A 25,211-nucleotide genomic window follows, 5' to 3' on the forward strand; every position below is an offset into this window, starting at 1 on the left:
GACTAAGACAAACCAGCAGTAGCTATGTGAGGCTGAGCCCCCCTTGCACATCAGAAGGCTCCCTGTCTACCAGAAGCATCCTTTATTCCTTCCCAAATGTACGAATAAAGAAAGGTTTCAGGAAGGCATCACTTTCATTGCTGCTTCTGTCTTTGCTTCTGCTCAAAGCACCACCGAAGGGCACTCGTGTAAGGAGCCTGTGACCTGAGCATCCTAAGAATAAAATATGGAAATAAGCCAGTGGTACTTATAGACCTTAAATTCTCCGTTCTTTTAATTCTCCGTTAGGATATTTTTTCTTTTTTGGTTTTTCAAGATAGAGTTTCTCTGTAGCTTTGGAACATGTCCTGGAACTAGCTCTTGTAGACCAGGCTGGCCCCAAACTCACAGAAATCCATCTGCCTCCCGAGTGCTAGGATTAAAGGCTTGCACCACCACCACCACCACAGGGCTTCCATTTAGAATATTTGTGAGCAAGCATGAAGGCCCGTTCACAGAGAGTCATCTGTTGCGTATAGAGGCCTGGATTTGAAGCTTAGTTGTGAGGTGAGCAATGACTCTGCTCCTTCTGCCGCTGTGACCGTCCATTCACTGATGGCCTTCCAAGAATTTTCACAAGTGATTTTTTTTTTAATGTTCTTGTTTCCGTCATTACTGATTTCTATGTGGGGGCAAAGAAAACTCATCATCATGTGACAGAATGGACTGGTTATAGCGGAAACGGTAGTGAACTTGTGCTATGAGGCCACGCTTGAGAGAATGTGGTTTGGGATTGAGCCAAGAGTGTGCGTGAATGTTTTCACATTTGTGAACGTGAGGCTCTGTGAAGGTCTCCGGAGGCCGTCAAACTTCACAGATGTTAAGGATCTGTTTCATCCAAAAGGCACCCTCAGTTGAAATGTAACCAATTAATAGACTGTCTTTCACATGGAAAAAAACGTCAGTTTACACAAATGGCATTATCCCATTTAAAAAAAAATCAGGAAAAAAAAACAATTGAGTACAAAGGCCCAGATATCAGGTCCAGCTCAAAATACCGCCAGCACGCCTGGCTCTGCAAAAACTCTTCGCATTCTCAAATTAAGAATGTCAGCCAGGTACACAGATGTTTCATCCCTTGTTTTGCAAGCCCCCCTCACCTAGAGAATTCTTCCTCTGGGGTTTGTGTTGTACGGCAGTGAATATGTTACAGAATTTAAGCTTGTAATTTAGCTGTTTCTCCATTCTTGCAAAACAAGGACTTCATCTCCTTCATTGATCTTCCATGAGTCAGAAAATTACCTCTGCAGGACACCTCTTCTTCCTCTTTCTGAACAAGAAACCTGGGGAAGTCCTTAGGGTCCAGCCACCTACGTGTCTCTAGGTCTGGAGGCCCCAAGTCCAAGGACAAGATGGTCTTCCTGGAGAAACAGTAGGATCTCTGCACCCCTCCATCTCTCTTTTTACCCAGAATACGTTAACTACCAATGCACAAGGAGGACCTGTTGTGGGCCTATGAAAAAAATAAAGCAGAGATCAGTGATGTCAGAATGTCCTGAGCACTTGGCATCCCTCTTCCCACAGTGGAACAAATTCAGAGGATGTAGATGAGATCAGAACATAGAAATCACCCTAAAACTGCACTCACGTGTTTACAACTCAAGGGGATTTAGGGTGATGCTTTGGTACATGCTTGAAGTCCATGTGTTATAGACAAGAGCCTGAGGTTTAGCCGGGCGGTGGTGGCACACGCCTTTAATCCCAGCACTCGGGAGGCAGAGGCAGGAGGATCTCTGTGAGTTCGAGACCAGCCTGGTCTACAAGAGCTAGTTCCAGGACAGGCTCCAAAACCACAGAGAAACCCTGTCTCGAAAAACCAAAAAAAAAAAAAAAAAAAAAAAAAATAGAGCCTGAGGTTTCTGGGGTCATGGCTTTGGTTAGGTCATGAAGGAAAGAAGAAAAGAAATAGCATCTTTGAGGTGTAGATCGAGCTGATGACATGCTAGCCAGGAGTGTGGATGGGCCTGCTAGGTATCTAGTCTACTACCCAATTATAACTTGATTCCCCCTCAAAATGAGGAACAGATAAAGTCTGAAGGGGAACACAGCTAATAATTCTACTCCTCTTTCTTGATCCCAGTGAGAAAGAGCACTGTTTTAGCTCATCTAGAGAGGGCTGACAGGAGATGTTGGGCACAGTTCACCCTACGAGGGACACAACATCTATCTGTGGTGTCTTCAGGATGACCGAAGATGTACCTATTTCCTCTTTCAATACTGACATCTGCCACAGTGAGCACACTTAATCTAATTGGTGCTCAGTTAATGTACACCAATGTTAATGGGACATTTGCAGATGCTGAGGCTGAGTCCACCCCCCCTCCTGTGTACTGTTTGCCCCAGCTTTGCAATAATGGTAGAGATCAGGGGCATTTCTCATCCCACAAGCAGGAAAACTGAAAGTCACGGGTGTTTCAAAACTTGCCAAGATCTCTAAAACATGGAGCAGAGCCGGATCCAAAGTTGATCTGATCACAAAGCCACCGAATCATCCTTAACACTCTCTTGCCTTTGCAGAAGGTGCAGATGCTGAAGTTTGATATGTTACTGGATGCCGTAGAATCCTCTCAACTCCTTCCTGCTCCTCTGATCCCTACACTAAACGAACCAGAACACTGAGCTTACGGCCGCCTTGTATTCTATCTGTGCTTGTATTCTATCTGTGCTTGTATTCTATCTGTGCTTGTATTCTATCTGTGCTTGTATTCTATCTGTGCTTGTATTCTATCTGTGCTTGTATTCTATCTGTGCTTGTATTCTATCTGTGCTTGTATTCTATCTGTGCTTGTATTCTATCTGTGCTTGTATTCTATCTGTGCTTGTATTCTATCTGTGCTTGTATTCTATCTGTGCTTGTATCCTGTCACAAGTGCCATATTGCCGACTCTTCACTGTTGTTGGTTGTTGGTTTGCTTGTTTGCTTCGAGACAGTGTTTCTCTGCATTGCTTTGGCTATCCCGGAAGACCAGGCTGGCCTCGAACTCAGAGGTCCACCTGTCTCTGTCTCCCTAGTGCTGGGATTAAAGACATGTGCCAGTCCCACCTAGCTGGCTACTTTGCTGACTCTTGAATTTGTCCTTCAAACTTCATTTTCTTAGCCACATGCCTTATTCTTCTTATATCCTTTTTGTATACGAATATGGACTTTGGCATCAGTTAGGTGGTCTCCCTAAGACTATTGTTCATCTTTCTCACACTGCAAATTGCAGTGTTCCCTTTCCTTGCAGTCCTTTCAATGGGGCACAGTAATCCCTTATCCCCTCCCATGTCAGAAAATATTATGGGGACTGTGTTGTACCGCCTTACTCGGGATGTGTCACTGGGAGCCACTGAAATCCTGCTTGGATGACTTTGACAACGTCTGCAGTCGTTTGCCAGCTAGTCATTGGGGGACCCTAACTTGAGGCTCAATACATTGTCCTTTATTTCTTTGCTTGCTCAAGGGAGCAGTTATCACCGTGCCAAGCACGTGGAAAACAACACACAAATGCTTGTTGACAGATTGGTTAGTCAATGGATTAATAAATACTGATCCTGTTTCATAGCTCCAGACTAGTGCAATGAACCTACTTCCAAGAGACAGTAGCTGTGAGTAGAAATTGCCTGAAATCAGATGTTCTCCCAGAAAAGCTAGTGAAAGACCAGTTTATACCCTGAGTATGGCTGAGCGGGACACCAACCTCCAGAGACACATGGATATGAGCTCCCTTATCCCGTTCACAAAAAGCCTTTCCTCACGCCAGGCCCTGCCCTGTGTGTGTTTCCGTTAGTTTCCTGCATCCTCGCGCCAGTGCTGAAAGCTGTGTACAGTTGTTATTACATCTGTTAGTTGGATGGGGACATTGAGGCCCAGCGAATGAAGTCATCACCCCCGAGTCACAGCTGATAATTGGATTGGAAGCCACCTGACTCTCAGCTGCTTCCTAAGGAAGGTCACCACCAGAAGAGTGACTGCATCGAAATGTAGTGACCAAAAACCTAAAGCTTTCGCTTGGAATGCGATACATTACATTGCTGACCAGCCTACTGTGCTTCATCCTTCTCCTTCGACCTCGTGTTTCCAAGAAATCAATTTAGTATTCCCCTCACCCTTCCACGACTGTGGAATTCACCACTGCCTGCTGGTCCAAAGGAAAGTAAAGAACTTCAAAGAACCAACATGTGTAAAACGAGGAGGGAGCTGCGACCGACTCCAGTGGGAACCTACATACACTTTCTTCTCAGCCCCCAGAATTCCTCTTCTCTCTCACGAACTTGCAAGAAACACATCTGAGCTTTCCCAGACTGGAGTCATGTTCAACTTGCTCACAGATTTCTCAACCAAAAGCTGTCTAGGTCCCTTGCATCCCTGTACTCCTAGGGAGGGTGTCATGAGGGCATTCACTCTCTTCACTGGCTCAGAAGGGAGAAGGGATCCGAGAGAACAAACTCAGGGTTGCGGCTACAGTTACCCTGTCCTCAAGGTTGGGAATGCACTAATATCTTACCTTCTCTAGGACTGCCTTGAAGGTCCTTAAACCACACTCTTCCTTTAAAAGCTGAACCGTGCTTAAAAGTTTTACGTTGAAGTCTAGTGTATAAAGTTACCCTTGCAGAACTGGTGAAAAAAATAGGGGCCAGAACCACTTCTTCTATAGGCTGGCATGCCCCATGGTGAGACTTCTAAAATATAATTTGAGAATCACTAGACAGCTTGGTTTTCAGCTCTTCTGTGGTCTAGATTTTCTGATCCTATAATTCTCTTCTCATAAAATATGAAAGCCAAAACCACTTATACTCCATGCCGTGTTTGAAAGATCAGGATTAAGTATGAAATTAGAATACTTTCAATATTAGACAATATTTTATGAGTTCTTCCCCATGTGGGGCCTTGCTTCGGTGTGCTGGCCATGAAGTTAGTGTGAACGTTCTCAGGCAAAGGTTGATGGTTTATGCCAGCCGGTCCAGCAAAGAAGATGATGGACAGTGGAGGACATCTTCCTTAGCCCAAGACAGGATACGAAGAAATGAGAGAGGCCAAACAGACCAGCTCAATTCTTTGATCAGGCATCTGAAGCCAACCAGAGTCTGGGGTAGGCTCCAAAATCCTGCTGGGCAAAATGAGGGATGAGTCCATGGGCTCCTGGCAGACTGGTCCAAAGTGGGCATTATGTGTTCCAGCAGCAAACCGTGCCCCAGCAGGGTCCTCGAACTGTGCTTTTAGATGGAGATTGCGGTAGTGTTCTGTCTTAAGGTTTCCAGAAAAAAAAAAAAAAAAAAAAAACTCCCCTTTTCTACAGCACACTCATCTCTGCATCTACCAGGACATCTGCCCGTTCATCCACGGTAGTTTCTGCCTGCTCATTAAACAGACATTTACCCAGAAGATAGAAATCTCAGAACCTACTGACCCTAATAGACAGTTGTTTTTCCTGTATAGGGTTGAGTGTGGAATTGTGGCTTTAAGATCTTCATTCTCTCTGATACAGAAACTGCTCCCCAAAGGGCATCCCAGATTACACTTAATTCTCATGAGTGATATCAGGCAGCTGCTCCATTTGCAGGGATGTCTCCCTACAAACTAGCTCCGCTGTTGCTCTCTCCAAAGACCATGGAATAATACTGAACCAGCAATCAGAAAACCTGAACTGCAGTTCCCTCTCTCACCTCTTCATTTCCAGAGACAAGTCTACCCTTCAGATCTGAAAGGACATTAAAGGTCTCCTCCAGAATTGGCACATTGATTGTTTTTTAATTGAAAGTGGGAATAGCAATATGTCAATAGTTTTCCCTGCATTGACCTCATCCTGAGGGTCAATAAGAAACAGACTTAGAGATGCAGCATAAAGGATGATGGGGGCTGCCGAACTTCTCTGGGCCCTCCTTGCCTGGAGCCAGTTAAAATGAGCCGCTCTCTCCTTGCTTCTCAGTTCCCCATGGAGAAGCCACCATTTTCAGGAAGAAATTGCCCCCCTGCACAGCTTGGTGATGGGGACTAATGGCCAAACGCACAGTAGGTGAGGAAAACCACATAAGATTGGTCTGAGAGGTTGCCACTCAGCCAGGCTTGTCACTTCAAGGGACTGAGTCAACTCTGGAAAGATGGGGTCTGTTCCTGGAATTGCACAGCAGAAGGAAACCACAGCCACAGCCTCCAGAGAAACCAGATTTGTACTGGATAAACCCTATTTTCAAAACACCCCTTCTTAACTCTCTTTCCCCCCAAATCTCTTACCTCAACTTATTAAGTAGACTAAGTCACTTAAAAGTAAGCATTAAAATTATGTCAAGCTAGGGAGACAGCTTGGTCAGTAACGCATTGGGACCTAAGTTCAATCCTCAGAACCGATGTTAAAAATAAATAAGTAACTATGAAAAGAAATAAAGAGCATGGTGGTACATGCTTATCATCTCACCATTGAGAAGCAGAAACAGGAAGGTCCTTGGGGCTCATTGGCAAGCCAGGCTAGCCAACCCAATGAGTTATCGGGTCAATGAGAAACTCTGTCTACAAAACAGAAGAAAGTTAGAGAAATAGAGAAAGATTAAGGACAAGACTCATTGCTGACCTCTGGTCTCTGTGCACAAACTTCTCACATGTGTGCATGCGTGTGTGCACACACACATGCAAATATACACCACCCACACAGGAATGTTTGCACCTATGCAAACACAACACAAGTCATGGTTCATCCAGCTATTGAAATTGACTCAAGTTTCCCAACACCTCCTTGGCTCAAGGCTCCTTCCAGGCCTGCTCTGCAGCACGGCTGTCTTCCGCAGCCCCACGCTTCTTTCAGATCTCAGCTGAGATACTATTTTCTGTCTCACTTCAGAATCATGTTTCCATGCTTTTCTATTTTAGAACAATCCACTTCTCTGCAGAGTTATTTCTGTGTCTCACTCAATAGATGCTAACTTCCTAGAATCAAAGTCTTGTTTTTTCATTCTTGTGTCTCAATTAGCAACTAAGAGCGCTGTTTTCATGGTGAGTGCTCAATAAAGGTTTGCTTATCCTAATGTAGGAGGGAGATTATGGGCTTTTAAATCAGACCAAATGAGTGTGGAGGCTCAGCTCTGTCGTTTGCCACCTTTGTGAGCTTGGAAGAGTTTCTTAAATCTGTGGGCTTTGTTTTTTTTTTTTCATCATTAAATGAGCTAATAATACATAATTATAGCTTTGTTGGGAGATTAAAACAGATATTGTGTGCAGAGCTCCTAGTCAGTGCCTGGCATGATAAATACCCATGCCTCCTCTCTCTAGCGTCCCTTGGCTAAGCTGAGTCTCCTCATTCTGCAACCAGAGCAGAATGATTCTGCACAGCTATCCCAGGCGGCGTTCGCAGAGTCCCACACACCTTCTGCCTTCCATCTGCGCCTTGTCCAAGCCATGGGGTGGAGGGGAAGCTCTCTTGCTTTCAGCAGACTCTAATAGCCTAGATGTGCTTTGTGGTTTTAAAGGCAGCTTCTGCTCTTTCCCCTACAACTAGTGCCTTTACCTCCAATAATGTCATTTCCTTTATCACTTTGTGACCTCGTCCCTAGAAGTCTTCGTGCCTTGCAAAGAACTAATATTGTTTAATCCTGTGGGGAAGACAGAAATTAGACATGCTGCCCACACTGCCCCTTTCCAGCAGACTGGAATCCAAAGCAGTGAGACAAGGCCTGGACCAACGTCTTTTGCTGCCTTCCCCTTCCCTACCAGTGAACAGCTACTGTTGGCAATGGCTTCCTTACTTTGAACGACTTACTCATGCTCACTAATGAAGCCAATTACAAGTGCCTATAGAGTGCTTAGGAACAATAACGATTGCTTGGGTTATTGTTTTAAATATCGAACCATTGAAACTCACCCAAAAATGGAGGCTAGATCCAAAAAACAGTTTTAAATATAAATAAAGAAAGAATGGATGTGCTGAGGTCATGGTACTCCCAGAAGAAAATTACTTTGAAATTACAACTACATAAAAGAAATAATTGAAAAGATTAATCACACTAAAATAATTGGTCTATTTTACAAGCAATTTGGAGCACTATTCTGTCATTGACATCGATGTCTCGTAGTAAAACAGTAATGAATTCCATTCTCTGACTAATGTATTTATTTTATTAATGGTACTAAATGGTGTTGCTACTGCTTATAAATATTTCATAACTTTTAATTCATTAAAATGTTCAAAGAATTTTCAAAAGTATTTATTACTTTTAAATTGACCTCAGTATTCAATATGCAATTGCCACCCCATCTTGGTAATTAAAAAAATTATTGTTTGGGCTAATGAAAGCCTCTTTGAAGGTGGAGGATTAAGCCCTAGTTATTAATGAGACTAATGCACCAGCTGGTGATGAATAAGGGGTTTGGAGATCTGTTTTCTATTTAAGTCACTAAGGACCCTGTGCAGTCATTTCTTAAAATCTGTTGCCGTGATGTGAACAGGGACCAGAAAGGATGAGAAAATGTCAGTTCAACATTGCTTCCAACCAACGCTTCTCCCGCAGTCTCTATCTCTCTCAAAGAGCAGATAATAGCAGAATCAAGCATTTCAATCCCACCTGGTTTCTTTTATTGTCTAAAAGAAATCATAACTACAAAGTGAGACCCTGTCTCAAAAGAGAAAGGAAGGAAGGAAGGAAGGAAGGAAGGAAGGAAGGAAGGAAGGAAGGAAGGAAGGGAAAAAGAGAGAGAGAGAAAGAAAGGAAAGAAAGAAAGAAAGAAAGAAAGAAAGAAAGAAAGAAAGAAAGAAAGAAAAGAGGAATGAATGAAGGAATGAATTAAATTTGGAAGGAAGGAAGGAAGGAAGGAAGGAAGGAAGGAAGGAAGGAAGGAAGGAAGGAAGGAAGGAAGGAAGGAAGGAAGCATGGCTAGCAAGCAGAAAGAAAGGCAAGAGATATACTAACATGGACAGAGCAAAGGGGATAGCATCTGGGTATGAAAAACTTGGATCTGTTTCCTAAGTCACATGGGTGTTACCTAAGCCATCAAAATGTCGTGTATCTGTTTTCCTATTGGCACTGTGTGTGAGAAATGAAGTTGGCAATACACACTTGAGTGTCCGTGTGAAGAGCAACCGTGATCACCTGTGTCCCACCTGACATGGTTTCTAGAATTAGTGGGCTAGGTCTATTCCTTCCAGCCTCCAAATAACATGTCAGAATATGGAAGTCTCAGTGGCTTTGGCAATTCTTAGCTCGTAGATAAGAGACATCGAGAAAAAAATGAGCCAACGAGACATGAATAAAGCCCAACAGAAACCCCATGAAGAAAGACTGGATGAATCAACACTTACAGGCCTGAGAACAAACCCTCCATAGATAGTGCCTCTAGAGGTTCAGCATGCAAAAATGACTAGAGGAGGCAGGCCATGGCAAACTGAGGACCCGTAGGAAGGTTACGCTTCCCACATTGGATATTGTACCTGTTCGAGCATGCTTCTCTGACCTTGGACTTTACATAAGCAGTCACAGTGGAAAGATGTTTTAATATTAAGATCACTTCAGCTCTATAGATAATTCCATTGCCAGCTACAGACAACATTTGAGGTAAAGGGTGAGCTTCTGACCCTTCCTGTATATAGCTGACTTTCCCCATTCTCTGGCCTGTGAAGTCCACTAGATGAGATATTTGTGAGGAAGGGGATGCAGGAAGATGAAAAAGCAAAGGAGAAACATTGGGCTTCCACTCCTGTGTGGAGAGCTGGGACTAGAAGGGAAGATGTTCTCTCAGTGCAAGCTGGAGTCAGACAGACAGTGGTTAGTGCTTCAAGGTGAGCCTAGAGACAAGGTATGCAGCGCACAGCGCCTGTCTGTGTTCTGTTTGCTACCATAAAGTTCGTGAGCTTCCGAGCTAGGGGCTGGAGGTTGAAACATACAAAGACACACACAGACAGAGAGACAGACCTGTAGTCATTGGTAAGAAGCCATTTATTCAATTGCACCATGGAGGCTTATATACCCAAGAGTCAAGTGGGTCAACAGGTGAAAACCTCAAGGCCAAGTCAACACGTACTCATGAAACAGAGCTGGTAAACAACTTTGACACAGCTTTCAATAACTCAAATCAGAAGAAAAGTAAAGATCTCTAGCAGGGAAGAGCATTTGGAGGCTATGACTCTAAATGGTCCCAACAGAGGTAGAGGAGAGCTCAATTCCTAAACTTGGCGTAAAGTTCAGAGCCATACTCACCGAATACTAGATTTTTGAAACCCGGTATGTGTTAGACTGCGGCATTTGGTGTGTATGCTTGGGTATGTTCATGACACATGCACAGCCTGAGGTGTCATCCTTCAGGAGCTGTCCACCTTGCTATCTTAAACAGTGTCTCCTGCTGGCTTGGCAGCTGGCCCAGCAGGCTAGGCTGGTTGACCAGTAAGTCCCAGGGATCCACCTAGCCACCAGTGCTGGGATTACAAGCATGTGCCACCACACCGGGCTATTTTCACGTGGTTTCTTGGGTTCACATTCTCATCCTCAAGCTGGAAAGGCAAAGCCTTAGCAATAGAGCTATCTCCCAGCACTCCTAAGGTATTCTAAATCTTCTGGAGGATGGATTGGTTTGACTGTTCATGCTGCTGGCTTGTGAGTCTGTGGGTTTGATGAAGGTGAGAAAAATGGATATTGCACCTTTGTCTGACCATCCTAGAGATACTTACTCCAGGCCCAGGGCCCAACAGTACTCTCCACAGCCTTGGAGCTAAGGAACCAAATGTCAAAAGGCCCCTTGGGCATAAGCGAGGAAGCCTTCTGCTAGCTGACTGCCATAGTCAGAAGAACAGGATGCTAGGATCCGATGGTTTTTTCTTTGTGTTCATGGACATTTTAAAGGTTGGGCACTCTCTGTTGTCAAACCAAGCATGAGTTTGGAAAAATTGCCATTGTTTTCTCCTTGCGATTTGTTTGTTTGTGTGTGTGCGAGGGGGGTGTTCCTGGGAGGTGGTTGCTGGATGACTACCCAGATATTCCCTCGAAGTACAGTGTACAAGCCACCAAGGAAACAGTCTCTAAGATCCCTCCCTCGCACCAGCCTTCTGGTTTCCACGATCAGCATTTGGGGGGATATGAAGTCTTTGGGCTTTTGCCGCTCCTACGCCTTCATTTAGCTCTTAGCCAGCATTTTGTGTCTATAAAACAATTAACAAACAGTGACTAATTACCCCCACATTAATCATTCATGCATCTGGTGAAGTAGGCTCATATCTTTTCCTCCAAGAACACTGTAATATCCTGTTTGCACCCCATATACCCCACGCAGGGCTGTGATGGGGTTCATGGCAGCATGGGGAACTGCCTGGGTCCACAAAGGAGAGTAGGCCTGAGCTCCGTGAGGATCCATCTCAGCAGGATACTCCATCTCACCAGGATACTCCATCTCACCAAGATACTCCATCTCACCAGGATTCTCCATTTCACCAGGATACTCCATCTCACCAGGATACTCCATCTCACCAGGATACTCCATCTCACCAGGATACTCTTTCTGCTCTAATTAACAGGAAGGACAAGACACATGGCTGGCCAGTGGCACCTGAGAGGCAATAAGCTTTCATTACAGGCTTCTTCCTAGAATTTCTCATGAACGTATTAAATCTATTGTCTTGAGAAGCCCATAGAGGTTGAATACATAGCTTTCTTTGATAAGCTGGTCCTTCCCATCATTTGTGGAATTGAAATATAATGAAAATGCTACCTCTGGGCGAGGGTTCTGATCAGTTGCTGTGCTACAGGGCCAACTGAACCAAGATGTGGGGTAGGAAGGCGCCCATCTGTTCCCATAGCCAAATGAATGGCAGAGAAGACGCCCAGAATTGCACAGGCCTGTCTGTGAGAGGGCTGAGCAACAAACACCACACTCCCCAGAAGCCAAAGAGAACCTAGGAGTGTCCCAAGACTTCTGTCTTGCAGACTTGAACTTGTGAGTACGTAAAGCCGGGGTGAGAAATTTCCAGAATTACATTTGTATGGATTCGAACAGAAGCAAGAAATGTCTCATGAGAGCTAGTCTCTGCCTCCCTTCCTGTCTAGGCATCTCGGGATCAGTTTCTTCCTTGTTGTGCACAGACGCAGGTATCTCCCTCTGCCACCTTGTATGTGGGTACTGATGCGTGAGGGTACAGGCTTCCCCTGGTAGGGTCCTTCTCTCTGTTCCTTCGTCTCTGTTCCTAATTGTAGATGTATGGAATGCCAAACCAGCCACACCCTTCTGCCTAGTTTCTCTTTTTACACTGGTAAACAAATGCAGGCCTATCTTCTGTCTCCGCCAATTATTTTGTCATCTCTCTTGGGGACAGCCTTTTCCTGCATCTCCTTGTCCTCAACCTTAGCCTGTCTTCCACATGTCTCTCCAGACCCTGAATGTTGTAGGGTTTTGTTTTGTTGTTGTTTTGTTTTGTTTTTTATGTATCCTATCATTCATCCTTCAACTTTCTCCCCTATCTTCTGTGAGGGGAAGAAAGCTGGGTTGTAGACTTGACCTGCTGATATCCATAGCCCCTACAATTACCAGCGAAGCCTGACTCTCTCCCTTGCTTCAGGTTTAGGCTGAAAATTCTGCACTTGTGGACAAGCTGACTGAAATGGTCAGGCGAGACACACTGGAGCCTGGCTCTGGCATGTACTCAGATGGAGCCTCCTCTTTCGGGCCTAGAACCTTTGCCTCTCCTCTCTCCCTCTTTTTTCTTCTCCTTCCCTTCAGGTGCCTGCCATTCCTTCATTAAAAAAGCAGCATGCATGCACACATGCATAGATGGTATATGCACACATGCATAGATGGTATGTGCACACATGCATAGATAGTATCCACACACATATTCAAAGGAATTTGTAGCTCATTTGGACACAATAATCTCTCAGAAGTTCACAGTCTTTTATTTGGAGAGTAAGACCTTTGCAGATAATTGTTTTATTATCTTTTAATTGTCACATAGTAATTACACAATGGAATACAGTATGACTTTATGAAGTACAGTGCATATTATGAGGTATACTATGGTGTTTTAATATATGTATTCAATACGTGATGAGCCACCAGTTACCACAATAACTGATGCATCTAAAACCTCACAGGTTTCTCATTTTCTTTGTGTTAGGAACATGCAAAGGCTTCTTTTGTGCACATGATTGCTTGTGTGTGTGTGTGTGTGTGTGTGTGAGAGAGAGAGAGAGAGAGAGAGAGAGAGATGTGCATGCATATAGAGGTCAGAAGACTACCTTGGGTGTCAGTCCTTGCTTTCCACTCCATTTGAGACAGGTCTCCCTCACTATTGTCATTCGCCACTGCATGGACCAACACAGCGGTGTGCAAGCTTCTGGAGATGCTCCTGTCTCTGCTTTCCATCTCACTGTAGGATCACTGAGATCACCAATGTACGCTAGCATGCCAGGCTTTTCACGGGTTCTGGGGATTTGAACTCAGGTCTTTAAACTTGTTCAGCATAGGCTTTATTCACACAGTTATCTTCCTAGCCTCCTGTTCAGCTACTTGAATATATTCAATTAATTGTTGCCAACTATCGTTTTTCAACTATACAATAGAATGTTGTTCCTTCTGTCCAGCTGCACCCCTGTAGCTATTATCCATTTCTCTCCATCTTTCCCTCCCCCAACCCTTCCCAGGGTCTACTAATGGCTATTCTAATCGCTGATTCACTGAGGTCAACTTTTAAGTGTAAGTGAGAATTGCTATATTGTTCTGTGCCTGGCTTGTTTCAAATGAAATCTTAACCAAGGCTGAGGTCTTTTCTATTCTGGGTCACTCAATAAAGGCAAGGATTGTGGTAAATAGTATGGTGCTCATTTTCCTCTAAGGGTCATGAAGTTAAATTAAAGCAGCAGTTGTCACCTATGGGTCATGACCCCACAAGAGGCATATATCCAATATCCTGAAATCAGATATTTACATTACAATTCATTACAGTAGCAAAATTACAGTTATGAAATAGCAAGGGAAGGAACTTTTTAAAATAGTTACAGCATTAGGGAGTTTGAGAACCACTAAATTAGAGGTCCCTCCTGAGTCATGGGAGCTGAGATTGTGTTAGTACATGAGAGAAGGCACTAGGACCTAGGAAGCAAGGTTTTGAGGACACTGTTTCCTTTTCCAGGGTCAACAGGACAGAATTGAAACTTAGAGCTACTGCTGGGGACTTTTTCCTGTCTTTTCCCCCCTGTTTTTAGTAAAGTTGTGTTGAATATCCCATCTGATATTGATGTTTTGTCTGGGATTTTGCCAAGGCTTTAAAGGGTTTAAATATCACCCTTGGGACCAGATTTATGATGGCAGTAGTGGTACACAGGACTTTCCAAGGAAGCAGCAAATCTCAGAAAGAAAAAATAAAAAGAGGGAGAAAGGGGGAAAGGAAAGGAGGACAGACAAAAAAGGCTGTGAGGTCAAACCACTTCTTTATAAAAAGGTTCACCTTAGTGCCAGACTTGGAGGCTTGAAGCTTGCAGTGATGAAGTATGGTGTAATCACTCGACTTGGCACACACTTGGATACATACACTAGGTTCTCCCTACCAATTAGTACTCTTCAACTTTTAAAGCAAGAAGTCCTTCATGCATGCCCATATTATCATAACATCTGTTGTGTGAGGTCCTACATACAGCCTCTCACTACGGTCTGATCCTAGAGCTAAGAGGTAAAATGGTAGCCGCCCAAGTCCCCGTTTGGTGGACTTCTTTGCTGGATGTTGATTTTCTTCTACAGTATCTCTGTTAATGTCTCACAGACAACCCTGTTTGATGTGTTCTGCGGCCAGCCCAATCTTCCACCTACAGCATCCTCCCAAGCTGAGGCTCCCTGTTCCCCTGGGGTGCCATCTGAGTGTATGCCCTCTTTAACTGTTTTAAGTGATGAGTCCTTCACTTTCGCTCCAAATCCCTGACATTCACCACAATACCTGGCTCATAATAACAATTAGATTGCGATGTATCTGTTTGGTTCAAAGTGAGCAGGCCCACAAATGACCCCAAACGACATGGCACGGGGAACTATGAGTACAAAGCTCAACAGGAAATTGAGACAATCAACTAAAAAATGGTAAACCAGGCAAAATAGTCTTTTAGATAATTTTCGAGAGCCACATAATCATAGGAACTTAAAACTATAGCTGTGGACAAAGACAGAAATGCTTAGTAACATAAGCTTAAGTTCTGGATTCTCCTTTGTAATATAGTAACTTAATTCCAAGCATGGGTCTTTTAGTACGCCCCACCTAGAAACTCTACCCCTAAGGAGCACTAGGTACCACCAGAATGCCATAGGAAATGATCAGGAGCACACACCACCACATGGTTGTCTCATGCTAGGACTTTCCCAAAGCTCTAAGAGTGCTCCAAAAGAACTGAACACAAATGTGCTTAATTTGCTGTCTTCTGCCTACTCTTTTACTGTCTGGGGCTTATGCTGACTATATGATTCTTCACTACTGAAAACCACAACGTTAAGGGCTGGGATGTAGCTCAGTCAGTAGACGGCTTGCTGGGAGAGTGCTTGAAGCCTGGGCTTGGATCGCCAGCACCACTTAACCATGGTGCCTGAATGTAACTGTGATCCTAGTGCTATGGAGGTAGAACCAGAGTATCAGAAGTTCAAGGCTATCCTAGATTATATAGAAACTCTGAGGCCAACCTGAGACCCATGAGATTGCCTCAGGAAAAAACTGTAAGAGTCACATAGTTTAGAACCTGAAAGGACATTAAGGTTTTAGTGGGGAGGGGAGGCAGAATGAAGCCAAGGATGTTGGTGTTTTATAGATACAGAATGGCAAAGTTAGATTTTGCCTCTAATTCCACTGTTTTTGATTTCTCCTAAATATTACTCATCCTGGGATGAAAAAGAAGATGGATTTAAAATCTTTGAAAGTCTCCTGCTTTCTGCTACCCTACCTAGGAGCTTGGCTCCAGAGCCTAACAATCTAATTCCAAGCCAGGTACCAGTAGATGCTCAGTCGAAGTCTCCAACTGCAAAGAGAAAATGGAGTGCTGACGTCCTGATAAAGTGTGTGCTGAGTGATGAGCATATTGGAACCTTGGATCTCAGCTGATACTTTCAAAACGAGCCAAGCCTCTCAGTCAGACAGGGCAAGCTTATGATGAAAGGAGTTCTGTTGCCCAAAACAATTAGCGTTTCCTTTGAGAGCTTGCAGTGTGTCGTGTTAGCTATGCGATGCACTACTGTTAACTCTAGCAAGGAGTATCCTGCAACACATATGCTAAGGATCCTGAGTGGTTCCTGTACACACGCATCCACACATCGTATCGTCCTCCACAAAGATGTCCGGGTAGTATATTATCAATGAAGTTTTATCATTTACGACTTATTTTTTTCCTTTTCATACTTTAACAATTAAAATACAGTTACACTGATTTCTCCCTTCCCTTTCCATCCTACAGTGTCTCCCATGACCCCTTCCTCCAGTTCTGCTGTGCCCAGATTCATTTTCTGAAAACAACTTACACCTGCCGTCTATCAAAGACCTGGAAGCCAGGCTGCTTTCCCTGGCTCAGGCTAACCTACTCAACTTTCTCCATCCTGGCCTCTTACTCAATCCATACTTGGGCCTGACCACGTCAATGAGCAGTCATCTGAATGAGCCAAGCACGGTCATCCCCACTGTCCCCATCCCACGTATCCGTCAAGGATCATCCCACATCTCATTTACCGCCACCACCCTCAGCAGCGTCCTTGGACATCTCTACCGCATTGCCATTTAAACTGCTCATTTGGCTCTAACTAGCCCTAAATTATCTCCTTCTCATCGACAGCGATTTTGTTTTTTAGCATAATTCTATGCTCTGGGCACAGTCTTTTGGTTTACTCGGCATCCAAGAGAATGTGTTTCTGCCCAATCTTTGAGGACATGCTACAGTAGAAAGAATCTGAAGCCCCAAACAGCCCTCATCTGGTAAAATCTTCCTAGGCGTTGGCCTTACCCATCATAAAATTGTCACGGCAAACGTGTGGGGATGGGATTAGACTCAGCAAGATAACCTGTGTTAGAACCGCTGATAGGGAATTTTTCGGCAAAACTATGGTCCTGCAGCTCTCCTAATGGTGCAATGCCTAAAGCATAAATGCCCCATAAAGATGAGCTTGGTGGGTGGGAGATGACGCATGAAGAAGCTGATGCGGGTAAGCAGAAGGTTAAGGCTCCCAGCCTCCTATGCGGCCTCCCAGAGTGGCTCCAGTCACTCTTAAGAGGCCTCCTGACTGGTGTCCTCTGCCCCAGCAATTCTGTGGCCATCTTGCTAAGGAAAAGCTTGACAAGGATCCCTGAATGGGGCCTCAGCATCCTTGAGAGCGAAATTGGAAGCCTGTGTGAGGCTTTTCCTCAAAAATGCTGTACCCCTATGATGTAACTGGCAGGAGGTCTGATGCCCCATACCCTCCTGATACCCATGGGCAGGGATATTCAGTTCTTCTAGGGTGGCATGAACACCACGGTGAGACAACCTAGTTATCCAGCCCTCTGACAGCTCTACCTCTGACCTGGGCCTCCGAGAAGTCACCATGGCAACTCACAGTGCTCTGTTTCTTTCTTTACGAAGGAAATGAGGGGAAACAGCAGAGATCACAGTCTCTTACCCACACCAGGATTGATCATTACCAAAAATGAACTCTTGTTCCCTGTCTTTTTAAACACAGGTGTCTGATATTAAGCTCGGGTATCTATTTTAGAGACATGTTTCTGAATATCCCCCCTTTAATTAATCCCTAGTCATGAAGGACTCTTATTCAGTTTAGAACATTGGTTCAGTAATATTTAGATGATTCTCATTTTGAATCTGTGTTTATAGCCCATAATAATGAGGGACTATGAGGTTGGGTGACACCTTTAAGGGCTTAGATTTATGTCAGTGAGACCACTGGAGGGTTTTGTAATCTCACTGCCAACGTTTGAGGATGGAGTGGGTCAGGCAGCGGTGGGGGTGCCACTCTTACCAGCAGTACCCCAGCATCCAGCTAAGGTATTATATTTTCCAGGGCTTTTCAAGAGCAGATTGCAATCCAGGTTCCTCAATGCACTTCTTAATAACCTTTTGAAGAGACGAGAGCCTCTGAATTGTTGACTCGAATTGTACCAGCTTCCCAAGAATCCTGCTTTCAGAGGTGGGGATGATGAATTGAAGAGTTATTTATTTGGATTTTTAAAATGTGTCTATTATTGAGGCTCCTGGGCTTGTGTACAAAAGACTCAAGACACAATTCCCTGAGAAAATAGACTAAGTAACCTGTATGCAGGGCAAACCAGCTATGGCCTAGGCAGCCATTTAATTCGGCATTTAGGCCTGGGGAAGGGCCTGGTGATCCAGCAGGCTTATAAGGGGTGTGTGTGTGTGTGTGTGCGTGCGTGCGTGCGTGTGTATATTGGTAGAACTTAATTTGCTAAGATGTGAAAGGTGAGGGCAGGTCATTTCCACTCACACTTTCAAGTCAAAAGGCAGCCCTTGGACTGAGATGCATGTAGCTCAGTGGAAGAGCATTTTCCTAGCATATACAAGGCCATGGGTTCAATTCCCCCGCCTCTACTCTCCTCAAAAGGCAGATGTTTTTATACTAAGTGATCACCAGTCCATAGAAATTCCATAGAAAAGGTTATGCCTCTAGCTCCCTAGATAAGCTAAAATCCCAAACAAAGCCCAGTGGTTTGGATATAGGCCTGAAGTGTCCCCAAGAGCCCTGAACATGTGGCATCAGTACACACCCAGGATCTAGCCTGAAAAGCAACTGTGAGAGAGAAACTAAAGGGAACTCATTTTTATTTGTGAGTCATGGAGAAGGAAAGGGCAGAAAAAAAAAAAAGAAAGAAGAGAGGGAACAACAAAGGGAAAGGAGGCCAAGCCAGACAAGCTGTGAATGAAAACATCCAGAGAAATAGCTTTTCTTCCCCCTCCCCTGCCCTACAGAAGAGTGACAGTGTGATGGGAATGCTGGGTGAGGAGTTATTTGGTGTGCGAACCCATATATTTATGTCTCACTCTGCACTTGATAGACTTGGGGTTCGTATTGGAAAGGAAAGGATTCCTACTCGCTCTTGGCTGGCACCATACTGAGTGTCCTGGGCAATGTAAGTGGCAAGGTCATTCAACCATGTTTCCTGGCCTTAAAGAGGTGCAGTCCCTGGGAAAGCCAGACATGTGAGGAAGTGATCCCTGTACAGCGAGGTGACTGTATAAAGCCTGTCACAGAGCCAAGGCGATGTGGGAAATGTTAGGATTGCATGGAGCAAGAGGCAACAGCAAAGCCGCAGAAAGTGAGGTGGAGCAGCGCAGAGCAGCCTGGGAATGCTGCTCCCCTCCTCAGAGCATCTGGTTCTGCAAAACTTGCCCCTCCTGTCATCATCTCCCCCACCCTCCACCCCCAACACATCCCCAGCAGGACTGATCCCTTCCCGGTTGTACACACCCCTCTTAGAATATAGTCTTTCACACCTTGCCACACATTCAACACTCGGCCTCCCTCTAATAAACTGTCAACCCCTGGCATTCAAGAAGCATCTTTTATTCATGTTTGCCTCTTGAGAAACTGTGGTACTGTGTCAGATTGTGAGGTGATAATATGTCTTTGTTGAGAGGAAGGAGAGAGAGAAAGAAGTAGAGAGAGGAAGGAGAGGAGGTTCTTGGGCTTCCAGCACCCTTGATGTAGCTGCCTGGGTTTGTTTGTATTTGTCTCCATGTGATCCTCCCAAAGACTTCCTCTGTAAGCCTAACCCCCACCTTCCACCCCCTCCCACTGTTCTCATCCACTCTTGTTTTCCCATCCATGCCTGAGCATCCTGGTTCCTTCTCCCCTCGGTCTCCTTTCTGTTTCTCCTCTATTTCCTACTCTTTCGCCACTAGCTTTGTGCTCTATCTGCAAGCCTCCTTCCATACTGTTGTGACCATGACTGTTGATGGGAGCGGAGACCTGATGTGTCTCATGAAGAGCAGAGAAACGTTCGGATGAGTGGACATCATGTGTTTCAAAGGAGGCCAAGCTTAGGCCTTAGCTCAGTGATGAACAAAGAGCAACCAAGATGTTAAGCACTGCATGGTGGCAAGGGATGGTTCATGACACACAAGAATCATGTCGTGAAGGAGCTCGAGGGTTTCCAGCCCAGAGATGAAGTCACAGAGAGCCCAGTTTGGCCAAAAAACAGAACCTAATGATGTCTCCAAAGTGTCAATACCCAAGGTTTTCCTTTCCCAGCCTCCTCATTTCACGACTTAAGAACCAAAGAACCAACGGTGACCCAATGAGTCATGGTCACTCAGCTCTCAGCCCAGTGTCTCCATACTCGAATGCACGGATGGCTTCCAGGTCAGTGAGCTGTTGCCTACACCCGAGCTCAGTGAAGCTGACACATAGCCATTCTTCCTGCTGAGAAACACACGCAGAAGGGGAGAGGAAGGCAACAGCTGTTTAATGGCAGCTCTATGGGATGGTGCTGGACTCGGGATGAGGGATATTATCTCCTGCTAATGCGTTTGAAGAAACGAGGGGAAAGAGAAGGTAATTATCCAAACGGCTGTTTTTCCCGGATACCAAAACAAATTCTCCTACCCTGGTGAGTAACGCCAAGGGGTCTTTAACAATTGGTTTCTGCCCCCATCTGAAAGCTGCCATCGCTCTGAATAGCATGGGACCTGCTTTGCTGGCCAAGGGTACCGATCTGAGACAGCTTCTGTGATCCGCCTTTAGAGTCAATAGTTTCCGGAGGGTTCCAGGCTCCCCAACAAGAAGGATCAAGACTGTCTCTGCCTCTCTGCTCCCAACAGTGTGGTTTCAGGAACCTCCCTGGCATGGGGTCTTTCTTCTCTGCATCAGTCATGGGCCATTAGTGGCCTATTTGTCTCGAGGCACCAGTGACTGAGGGTGGGGAAGAGATACTAAAATGGAAAAGGGAGGAGTTGGAGAAACAGCCCGTTCTTACAGGGCCACTATTTTATAAACAAACCTCATACAAACACCACTATAAAACATATAAATTAAACATAATTAATTCATCTTGTCAGCCCAGAGAGAGCTTCCTCTCCTGTAAACGTCTGGAGGCTTTTATTTTTACCACTGTGATAGTATTTATGTTTACCACTGTGATAGTATTTATGTTTACCACTGTGATAGTATTTATGTTTACCACTGTGATAGTATTTATGTTTACCACTGTGATAGTATTTATGTTTACCACTGTGATAGTATTTATGTTTACCACTGTGATAGTATTTATGTTTACCACTGTGATAGTATTTATGTTTACCACTGTGATAGTATTTATGTTTACCACTGTGATAGTATTTATGTTTACCACTGTGATAGTATTTATGTTTACCACTGTGATAGTATTTATGTTTACCACTGTGATAGTATTTATGTTTACCACTGTGATAGTATTTATGTTTACCACTGTGATAGTATTTATGTTTACCACTGTGATAGTATTTATGTTTACCACTGTGATAGTATTTATGTTTACCACTGTGATAGTATTTATGTTTACCACTGTGATAGTATTTATGTTTTATCACAAGTTCTGATTGTTTGCGTTCCTGTCACATCCACCCTGAGATTGCAACTCCGAGCTTATGAGTTACCGAATCACACTGTATTCCGCCATACCCAGCACCCACCGCAGACAGAGCCACACCCATGGCTCTGTCCAGTGAATAAATCCTTAATATGAAACAACAGGAAAACTGTGTCCAATGCCTAGCATTAGGGGAAGTTGCCCCTTGTGTCGGAGGTAGATCCTTGAGTAGAAGATATTGGGTCTTTAACCTCCATGGCCTCCTTGTTCTCCTGGTGTCAGGTGGCAAGCTAATATGTTGGGCCAGAGCTGTGGGCAGAGAAAGAATTTGTTCAAGTTGGATTAGGGTAGAAAAAGACATTTTTGCTGAATACACTGCAAGGGAAGAGGTGAGCAGGGGAGAAAGAACTGCTTATGACAATGGTGGACCATGTGTCATGGAACTGAGCGCAAGCTGTGTGTGTGTGTGTGTGTGTGTGGTGCCTATACCTGTGCATTTGTGTGTGAGTTTATGAAGGCCCAAAATCGCCATCATGTTTTTTCCCTCGATTGCTCAAAATCACTTTCTACTTTATTTTCTAAGGTGGGGTATCCCATTGAATCCAGAGCGCTTCTATTCTGGCCAAGCTAGCCGGCCGCTTAAGCCCAGAAATTCCCCAACTCTGCCTCCCATGTTCTGGGACAGCAAGCAGCCACCACATTTGCCTGGATTTTCTATGGGTTCTGGGGATCCCACCTCTATCATCACACTTGCCTGGCAGCTGCCTTGATTCACCAAGCCAGCTCTCCAGCCAATGAGAGCAGTTCTGATTGGTTGACCTCTGAAACTGAGTGGGGGTTGGGGTTGGCTTTACAGGATGGCAGCCCTGTGGCATGGACTGTGGTCAGTTTTGATTGGTCATTCTGAGTCATACCATTCCTAAAGTAGCCCTCAGGTGTGTTACTGCCCCGCCCCCAGGCTTGTGTGTGGAGAAGCTGATTGGCCGTGATGGCAATAGCACACAAACACACCCCACTGCGTTATGAACAAGGAAACCGAAGTCCCCCATGCTCAGTTGTGCTCAGGACCCAGAGCCACGGTCTTAGCAGTGAGGACTCTATGGGGGCAGAAAAGCCAAGGCTGTTGACGACAACCACAGAAAAGCTACAGACTGTGGCTTGTACATCTAATGAGGGCGTTCAGACATTGGCTTCTCACTGCCTGGATGTAAGAAAGGTGGGGAAAAAAAGCCCACATGACTCAATTTAAAAATGGGCAGACGATATGATAAACTCACACTTCTCAAAGAAGAAATGCAAATGACCCACAAATGTATGGAAAAAAAAACGCTCAGTGGTGCTGGTCACCAGAGAAATGCAAATCCAAGGTACAATGAAATAACATTTCATCCCTGTTGGAATGGCTGTTATCAGTAAAACAAAAAGTGAATGCTGGTAAAGAAGGAGGAGAGAATGGGACTTTTAAACACCGATATTTGCCATCTAGATTGATGTAGCCACTATGGAGGTATCTCAAAAAAAAAAAAAATACTGAAAATAGATCTAACCACAGAACGTAGCTATTCACATCTGGTATATACACAGAGAAGATGAAATCAGCATACCAAAGAGATACCTGCCCGCCCGTGATTACCGCAGCACTGCTCACAATAGCCAAGGTATGGAATGGGCCTAGTTGCCCATCAACAGATGAATGGACGGAGAAAATGTACTATATATGCATGTAGAATTTTATTCAGCCGTAAATAAAAATGAAATCCTGTCATTTGCACGAAAATAAATTGAACCAAAGGACATTGTGTTAACAAAACAAGCCCAGATGCAGAAAGCCAAATGCCGCAATCCCCTCTTAGATGTGCTGGGTAAAGTCTGTGTGAGAAGAGAATGGTGATTGCTAGGGGCTGAGGAGGAAGTGAAAAGAGGGGAAGGGTGTGAAAGGGGAAAATGGAGAAGTGGAGGTTGGATCAGACCAGTGTGCTTCATGCTCATGTGGAAGGACCTCCCTGAACTCCCCTGACAGGTCCAATTAATGTGTGCTGACGAAAAACACGTAAACCTTTAGAAGAAGAGGCGTGTTAAAGATAAGCCCCCCTCCTTGCAGTAATGAAGAGGCATTTGGAGGAAAACTGTGTGATCTCAGGCATACCCCAGGGCTGTGCTGCTGGCTCTGGGAGAGGTAGAATTGTCCTCAAGTCACAGAGTGAAGGATCAGAGCAGAAAACACATATTTTGTCAAATGTACTGCTAGAGATGAGGTGGGTGGGGCAAGAGAGCCGCCCGTGACAAAGGCGGACTGTGTGCCACATGGGCGTGTGTGTGTTGTGCCTCCATGTGTGTGTGTGTATATGTGTTTGCTTGTGTGTGAGTGCACATGAAGGCCTAGTGAGACTCCCAAACCAGACTCTGTACTCTTGGGACGTTACCTCTATAGAGGAGACAGGGAGGGTTGGGGGAGCTAGTCACCTTTGGAAGGTGGGTTGTTGAAACAACCTGCTATTACCATAGCAAAAGCCTGCAGGAATCAACTGTCTGGAAGTCTTACCGGAGCATGTATTGATCCTAAAGTCACCCTTAGATGGAGTAGCCATAAATTACCAGTCAGATTTCATTATGAGAGAGATTTTCAAATTCTAGGAGTCTGCCTTTCTCCCTTTTATTACCCTAATGAAATCTCATGACTTGGCCTCATCTCAAGAAAGCATCCCCAGGAGAAGAAGCTCGCTTTCTCAGACCATTAGTTAAGCTCCCTACTAAGAAAGCTTGATGCCAACCTTGCTAGGAATCCTCCTCTGCATGGGAACAATGTGAAAGCCGGATCCTATCACCTCAGAGGAGGCCGGAGGAGACAGGGCCAGCCTGCATGACCCAAGCTTCAGGAAGTAGAGACTCGACTACAACACTGACTTTGCAGGGAAGACATACAGGTGCCACTGTGCCTACTGAAACCTTCGGGTCACCTTCCGGAGGCTCTCAGATTTTTCTTTTAGATTTTCTTTTCTACTAGTATTGCTGTAGGAAGGCCATACAACATGAGATTCAGCCTCTTAAGGAATGTCTTTAGACTCCCAATACAGTACTGCTAAATACAGTCACAACACCGCACAACACCTCTTTCTATAGATCTAAAAACATTCTAATGTTATTAATTTGTAATTGACATGTAATAATTATAAATCTGTCTAGGGTATACTGCTATGTTTCCAAATACATACACCCTGTGTGACGATCAGTTGGGGCAATTAGCATATTCATCAACTCACAAGAGGATGAGCTCTTTGTAGTGAGAGCATTAAAAATCTACTCTTGCAGCAGTATTGAAATATGCATGACATCATTGTTAACTAGAGTTGCTTTCAAGTAAAATAGAATGCTGACCTACTTCCTAGCCCACTGGAGCTCTGTACGCATTGATTGTCCACCCCGCCCCCTGAGCATCCTTGCTCTGTTCTCTTCTCTACTTCTAAAGAATCAGCCTTTTAGATTCTATGTGATCATGTGTAGATTATCCTCAACTGTGCATCCCTTAGTTAAAAAGAGCTCTATGCTGTCACCGTTCATTTATTAAGCCCCCATACATTTATTATTCATCTACAAATGGGCAGAGTGGGGAAATGTTGGTCTTCACAGAGTTTGGGAGGTAGTGAAAGCAAAGCATATGTAACAACTCATTAGAAGGAAATGAGCACCGATGTG

At 44.6% G+C, this 25,211-nt stretch overlaps 1 protein-coding gene across 1 annotated transcript in view; it reads left to right on the forward strand.

Annotated features, from left to right (window-relative positions):
• Nucleotides 1-25,211, forward strand: part of Alk (ALK receptor tyrosine kinase) — a 722,226-nt gene that overhangs the window by 538,859 nt on the left and 158,156 nt on the right. The gene's annotated exons all lie outside the window — the stretch shown is intronic.

This window comes from Chionomys nivalis, chromosome 1 (genome assembly GCF_950005125.1).
Source record: "Chionomys nivalis chromosome 1, mChiNiv1.1, whole genome shotgun sequence".
NCBI lineage: Eukaryota > Metazoa > Chordata > Mammalia > Rodentia > Cricetidae > Chionomys > Chionomys nivalis.